Here is a 7,987-nt window from a genome sequence, read left to right as displayed (position 1 = left end):
AGGGAAATCATGCATATGCAATGTTGGGCGATCTGGAACCTTATTCTTTCCCATAATCATCAGCAGAGTCCACTCCAGACACTGACAGTCTGCAGTCTTGTCCTTTCACATAATGTTGGTGTTTTTACTTCAGATGGTCAGGTGGTATGGGGATGAATACAAGCTTGAGCTTGTAGCTATCAGTTAGCTAAATCTTAAGTCTGTTAAAGAGAAAAAGTTGCGGTGACAGAATTTCCCAGAATTTAACAAATTCATATCACTGCATAAAAGAACATATTTGTGAGAAGTTGCAGGGCTGGGCTAGATGACAATTCAAAAAGAAGTAGTTAGGAATTTAGGGCCCAATTCTTATTTTCCAGATAACACCTTTTCTCTGCTCAGGACCGAAATCATGTGTGTATATCAAACCTACAAGTTTTTTAATTTGGATAAAATGGTACGGAATATGGAAGAAGAACAAGACCTTCTATTCTTATGTAAGAGGCCTGTAAAAAGATACTACTACTTTTAAAAAGAAAAGTCCTTTTCTTCATCTTCTTTTCACTCTTGCTCTTCAGGTTCCTTTCCTAATCAAACTGGGAGAACAAGTAATATGCTTTCAACACTGTAATAAGAAACTAGTTAAAAAAATAAAAACTTTCCTAGCCTGAGTGAAACCTCTTTGACTCCCTTCTATATATGAGCGTAAGCATATGCTGGAGACAGACATAACCAAAGCTACTGCAAAATATGAAAGGAGTAGCAAAAGTCAGCAACAAACTGTTCCAAGGTATGTTTTCTGATTGTTTTATGAACAGTTTTATATGTAATTTTAAGAAACTGCACCCAGGGGAAAAATGACTGAAGAAATACTTTGGAGAAATTCCTTGCATTTCCAGTCCAGTCAAATACAATAAACATGCTCCCCTGAAATATATACACAAAATCTAGAGATAAGTCATCTATGGATTTATCAATATCCAGAGAAGGAGAGGCTCTGTTGTAAGAAAGAAAGAAAATTCCTCACCTGTGCCAGGCTGGTGAACATAGATGATACTTGTGGTGCACGTGTATGTGTGAGAGGCTTTAAGTATTTTGTCTGATAATTGGTACTGAACAGGATGTGTGCCCTTTATCCATATACAGTTGGAAGAAAAATAAAGAAAAGTAGTACCTTGTCCTAATAGCTATATGTTCCACAACAAATCCTACATTTCATTGGTAAAAGGCATATAACAAATGTGAAGGAAGAAAGTGCCTTGGGGATCCATGCGCACAAAAAATAGAAGAACGAGAAACTGCGGAAGTACTTCATACCTTTACAACTGCTTCAGATGTTTTGTTCATATTGATTCCAAGTGGATTCCCTAATGACAAATCAGCAATTTCTGACTGCTAGGAAGATGACCACTGGAGTCCTCACCACAGATTTATAGAAGAGGTCTCCCCCAAATCTAACATCTAATCTGTCAGTCAGGTCACAGAGTAATGCAATGCAAATGCAATACATTTAAGACAGGCTGAGAAAACAGTTTTAGCCTCAGTGGAGTGTGCTAAAATGCTAAAATAAGAGGAAGGTCCTGCTGGCTGATAGGATTTGTGAGAAAATTGTCCTGGGATTAAGACAAATTCTCTGGGGGAGATTTTTTTCAGTGTGCTATAAACTGTCACAAAGTATGTCTATCCTGAATAATATATTATTGTGCAGAGATCTTCAAAGTGATGCCTGGGGGAGGTATGTGACATACAGTGGCATGGCTAGACCCATGGCTGAGCTGAAGTTTCTTCTTAGTGTCTTACTACTTTGTAGTTATACCAGTTTTTCTGGAGGATCTTGAAGATGCTGCTGCACTCTGGGGTGCGGATAATCCTACTGTGGCCCTCTAAACTGTTTAGCTTTATTTTGAGACTAGAAGGCCCTAAATGTCTAATGTGCATGTTTAGCATCATAACACATAGGAATAACCCTTAGGGGAAAATCCCTGAGAGATTGTAAACTCCTTGCTATATAAATTAGCAGCTGTTTTAGTTACTTTTGTGTAAGGCTTTATTGTCACAAGATCACCCTGTAAGGAAGATCTTGCCAAGAGAACTTATTTTCAGACAACTCGCCTTTTCTGAAGTGATAGCAACAATAAATAGTTTTTGATGAAAAGGTGGTAAATAAACAGAATATCACAGATTTGACAAAATTTGATTAATTAGATCTTTGGGTTTCCAAAATGGAGGTGGTTCTCTATAAGAAAGTAAACATGAATCAGATTTAAGAAGAATATATTGCCTTTTAAACTTATGAGAACTACAGGCTAACATATCTAGTTTCAAAAGTTAAATCCTGATTGTTTCAAGAATGTAAAGAATAAAGATTTTGAAAATTAATCTGGGATGGATTAAGCCTTTACCTGAAAAACAACACTGAAAAATGGTTTACATTTAATTTTGTTGAAACAGCATGATGACTTCCTGATTTGGGTTGGTTTTTATATTTCAGTCAAGTGTCTTTCATCAGTGATGTTCCCAACACCATGCCAGATGTAGTCTTGTGGGGTCAAGGTGAAAAATTTGTCCTTGTTTCTTTGAAAGCATATCTAGACCATTTGGTGATGACTGACCATGAAGGTGTTGAGGATCTGTTCACTATTCTTGTCTCAGGAATCATGGTTTTATGCGTAACTACAATAGCTGCATCCAGTTTTGATCTTTCTAAGAACTGATTGGATCAGGAGAATAAACAGAAAAATAATTAGGAAACTTTCTTTCCATTATAGCAGAAAGGCAGCTAAGGAGTGATCCCAGGCTTGTGCACATTGCAAAAGAAGTGTGTTTATTGGATGGAAAGGAAGCTACACAGTGTCTCTCCAAGCCTACACATACCGGCCATAAAGAAAAGCCTGGTCTCTTCTGACCTCATGCAAAATGAGAATAGAAAGAAATGGGGAATGTTCTCTGAAGGAGATTCTGAGGAAGCATACATATCAATTAGGCCATCCTTTCATCATCAAGAGGTAACTTGTGAAAGGAACTAATTTCAGCATTGCGTCTCTTGAAGGTTTGATGTTAATGTTTCAGCAAGGAAAAAAAAAAAAGAGCACTGCAGATCCCACCACCAACTCATAGCTGCTTGCTAAATATGAAGGGCTCTGGCACCAGAGCTGAAAACACCTTGTTGTGTGCTGGTATTTCAGGCACTACAAGCAAATGTGCTAATAAGTTTGGTGCCAAAAAGTCAATGATAAAGGGAAAGAAATCATTATAATAAAGTTTGGTACTTAAACAATGTTTTGCAACTACATTCAGCATTCTAGCAGCCGGGAAGTCATGGGATTCACGTGTTCTGTTACTGCCTTTTGCCTCCCTCTTACAGGGGAAAGCTGGCTAGTGCTGTGACCCAAACTGCAACAATATAGGTTGACTGCAGATTAAACATGTCCTCAGTTTATCCTCAAGGATCATGCCCAAATCTTCTAGGGCATGCCAATGGCAGCCCTCTTGCTAGGAATAACACAGATACTGAAACAGATTACGACATCTTTGTATGTTTTTCATTTTGATTCTTTGTGTTCAGATTCAGAGTAATGAACATGCAGAGAGACTCTGCCAGGTACTTCTTTCAGAGAGCTAACCATACAGTGTAACACAAAATGCAGTTAACCTGCTGAGCCCCCAAGGTCTTTCCTTCTGCAATGTTTCCTTCTTCCTGAAGTCCTCTGACTATCTCTACAAAAATTTAATCCCATCTCAACTAAAATACACAGAATCAAAGCTGTGATCCCAGAATGACACAAAATAAAGGAGACTCTAATCTAACTATTTTTAATCATCAGCCTTTCTCACATTATTCCTCTGCTTCCTGGGCTTAGCTTTCCAGTTACTCTCCCTTTGATGCAGTGTATCTTCCATCACCTGGCTTAGCACTTGCAATAGGACCCAAGATATAACCTCACAGGAGGCTTGCCTTCTGGCTACAGAACTTCTGATCAACTAGACTTCCTTCCCAAAATGAAAGGAGTTAGTCTGTGTCCCAGTCCCCAACTGAGCTCTTCAAGAGCACCTTCCCATAGTCCTAACACCCAGTACAGGACAATGCAGTCAGTAGCGCCTTAAATGATTTCCTGCTACTGGTGGTTTGAGAATGAGAAGCAGTCTTTCACTTTTCATAGGACAAGAAGAACAATCAAGTGAAATCCACAGCCTGAAGTGGATGGGAACATCAGGAAACAATCTCAGGAGAATAGCTCAGCATATCGTGCAAAGGAGGAGTAAAATGGCAAAAGCTGTTCTGGTAAACCTCTATTTACTGGCATGCTATTGAGCAATAGTTTTGGTAACATGGTATATATTCATACTTACATACATACACAGTTTCTCACATGTATGCACAAAAACATAAAGAAGTCCCTTAGAATTTGGACATGATTTGCAGGTGCTTTTCAGAAAGGGATAAATATTGTGGGGTGCTCAGTTTGTGAGGTTATCGCTGTTCTTCACAGCACGCTCAACAGCAACTTAGAGCCAAATCTATTTAAAAACAGTAAAGGCAGAGAAGTGAAGTTGCCTTTGGTTGTGCTTTTTTTTCTCTTTCCCGCTGTAGCTTCCTCTTTCTCTTCACCAGCTCAGCACTGCTGGCAGCTTTTTATAAACTCCGATTCCTACTGCTGTCAGCTTGTTTGGAAACTACATGGTGAGTTCAGTCCAGCAGCCACTGCTGTGGGTTTGTGTTTAATTGCAGACCGGATTTGCTTTAAATTCTGTACCCAGCACCATAATTTTCATTCCAAACACTCAAAGAGCTCTGCATATTAAAAAATATTCAGTACAAAGCAGAATTTTACACTAAATGTATGCAGTTATGTAGCATAAACTAAAACTGGAAATGCATTCCCATAAATAAGTAGTAAAGAACTTCTGCACAATGCATAGGGGAGTGATAGCCTCTGGAAGGTTAGACCATGGCAGGGCAGTCAGTAATGCTGGGTTATTCTAGGTTACCAGTAATCTGCACTGAGCATGCAAAGTGATATCATGACCAGAACAACAGCTGTGAAGCAAAAGGCAATACTGAGATCTTCGTTTCTAGAGGAATCTTCTACAATACCTCAGACATCTTTAACACCAGAGTCAGGGTGGATGGGGTGAGTAGAGTGCTGTCCAGAAAGATTATGATTACATGAATGATTAGGAATAAAACAGTGAAAAAGCTTCATCTAGCCATAGCATCAAGGAGAGATTACTAGGAAAGCAGGTAGAAGCAACAACGAGGAGGAGCAGGAGTGGGACTGAGGAAACACCGTGGGTTGGGATAGTGAGATAAACAGCACCAGCACTCCTGAAGTCTTCGTCCTCTGCCTGGTGCTCCAAAGGCAAACTTTGCCATTGGTTTGGTGGAGAAACTAACTTGGGACAAACACATTATAGTTCTTCTCACCACAGCAGAAATCCTACAGCCAGTCAGGGACTGGGGGATGATGGCAAGATCTTGGCTGGAGGCAAACAGTACTCAGAAGAAAAGCTAGACAAAGAAAATAAAATCAGAGGTTCCTCTAGGTCACAGAGTTCAAAAACTTTTTTACATGCAGATCTCTAAAATGTGGGTGCAAACATATGTGCAATTTACATGGTCAGTTTAAGCCCACTGATAACAGGGTTACTTTTTGTTATTTTTCTCAGAATCCTCAGAAACATTCCATGGAGTTGCAGAGGCCTACAAACCATGAGCTGAAAAGTCACTAAATCATGACTGGAAAATATGGTCTAAACATGGTACTTGTACTAGTTAAACTAAATTTAATTTCTGTATTGCTGAATTAAATGAAAACAACAACAATGGTAATAGCATGCTGCAACTGTGAACTATGTTAAATTTAGTCACTGTTTAAAACACACAATCCAGAACTTCAATTAAATTTTAAATGAACAGTTAAGGCTTTGTCTGTAGGTGAGGTCTGGAACTGAAGAGACAAAAAACTTGAGTAAGCCCAGGGGCATAGGAGTGGGAATAAGGTGACTGCAGAAGAGTTGAAGCTCCATTTATAAGCAGAGCATGTTTTATCAGCAGCTTTACCTACATTTGCCCATGCTGTACATCACTGCATGTAGTATTCCTAATACAACTGTAACTATCTCAGCCCGTTGTGTTATCAGTCACAACAGGTCACAATGGCTACTAACAAGACCCCTCTCAACAGATAAAGCCATTGGGAAAGTCTGTCCCCTTCTCAGCTGGCAGGAATCCTGCAATCTGGGGACAGAGTCAGCTGAGTTATAAATACTCAGCCGTGGCTCTGTTTTGGTGTCTACTCCTCTGTCTCCTACCATCTCCTACTCAGAAAAGAACCATTTCCCTTTTCTTAATGACCACTGAAATCATTTAGGGAATTTCCAGCACACGGTGTACAGATTCTGATTCACTTTAACCCCAGAAAATGTTTAACTCCTTCTGGGAATTATTGTGAATTGATCCAGTCCTACAAACTAAGATACCCCAAGTTCCTCTTTCCCTTTTTCCCTTGCAGCCATATAAAAGCACTTAGCATCCAAAGCATTCTGCTCCTCTACACCCCTCTGTCACTGCAGTGAAATCTTCTTAGTCACGAGACCTTAGGCTCTCCACACTGTTAATTGCATTAGATCTGTGGAGGTCTTTTCTCCTAAAATGGGAAGATAATTTCATTTTTCTCATTTTCTGAGATATAAATACACCTCTTAGCTTATTCTTCTGTAACATTTTTTAAAATGTTTCACTGCTACCACTAATATAACCTGGTCAGAACAAAACCTCTCTGTTTTCTTTCCCTTCTACCTCCTTCTTTTAAGCAAAGCTATTCTTCTTACTCTTGCTGTCACTTGTGTATTGTCTCTGACACTATGCCAATCTACACAAGCAGGCTTTATCAAGGATGTGCAGCTTCCTCCTGCAGGACACCTGTAAGATCAAATTTTTTCACTTTCCTTTCATTGCCTAAACTCTTACCCACCAATGGCCTGAACTGTGGCAGTCTCCTTCTCTCTGGCCTTCCTGGCTTCAGACTTTCTTTTCGCTTTCTCTCCTTTCGCTGGTGTAAAGGGGGATCAAAATACTCTTCAAATGCTCTCTTTGGTATTTCTCCACTATATTCCTCTCAATTACCACATCAAAAAAAATTTTTGAAGTCTTTTTAATACCCGTCACACAACTAGTCCTCCTTAGTCTTTGTATAATACAATAATGTAGTTGTTTAATGTTTGATGTAATACTTCTGGCATGACAAGAAGAAGAGTTAAATACAGTTCAGTACAGTCAAATACTGGACTGTAGGTACAGAAAATTGCTTGTATTAAAAAAAAGATTGCAAAATTAGGAGACCAATACCCACAGTTTTGAGAACAAGAGGGAGGAAATAAAGTATCAACCCATACATTGTTAGCAGAACAACTTCACAAAAAATAGTACCAAAATACAGAGCAAAACAACTGCAACAAAACAAAAAAAGTATCAACTCCTTCAATGGGCCTGCAGTCTTTACATGGCTGATGTAGCATTTGTCAAAGCAGTAAGCAAACTGTGCTTCTAAAAAACTGAACAGCTTAAGATGGAGCTACTTATCTCTAGAGTGCTAACTTTTTCTACCAGAAGATTAGTGAAAGATGTCAGCTTTTTACCAAACTCTGCAGATTTCAAGGCACCCAAAAAAACCCACAGCCAGAAAGCAAAAATGAAGACTAAAGAATCTAACTGCATGTGACATATAGTAAAGATGGTCTATCATTACAAAAGAATGAAATGTAATTAATTCAAACACAATTTTTCTTACCAGTAACTACTTCTGTATAAAAAAAATTTCTATAGATAATATACTAAAGAGTGTGTCATACACACCTGTCCGCATCATACACATAGAGCTGTGACATAAGGCTTGCATGCATGCTTTACCTCTTACACAGCCAAAAGTCTACTGTGAGGATGTATAAAAAGCACTTGCTTCTGGTACTTCAGTACCTCTGTTTAGGCAAAATTCCAGACACAAAGTCC

Source organism: Buteo buteo, chromosome 6, assembly GCF_964188355.1.
Source record: "Buteo buteo chromosome 6, bButBut1.hap1.1, whole genome shotgun sequence".
NCBI lineage: Eukaryota > Metazoa > Chordata > Aves > Accipitriformes > Accipitridae > Buteo > Buteo buteo.
Note: the sequence above shows the minus strand (reverse complement) of the source record.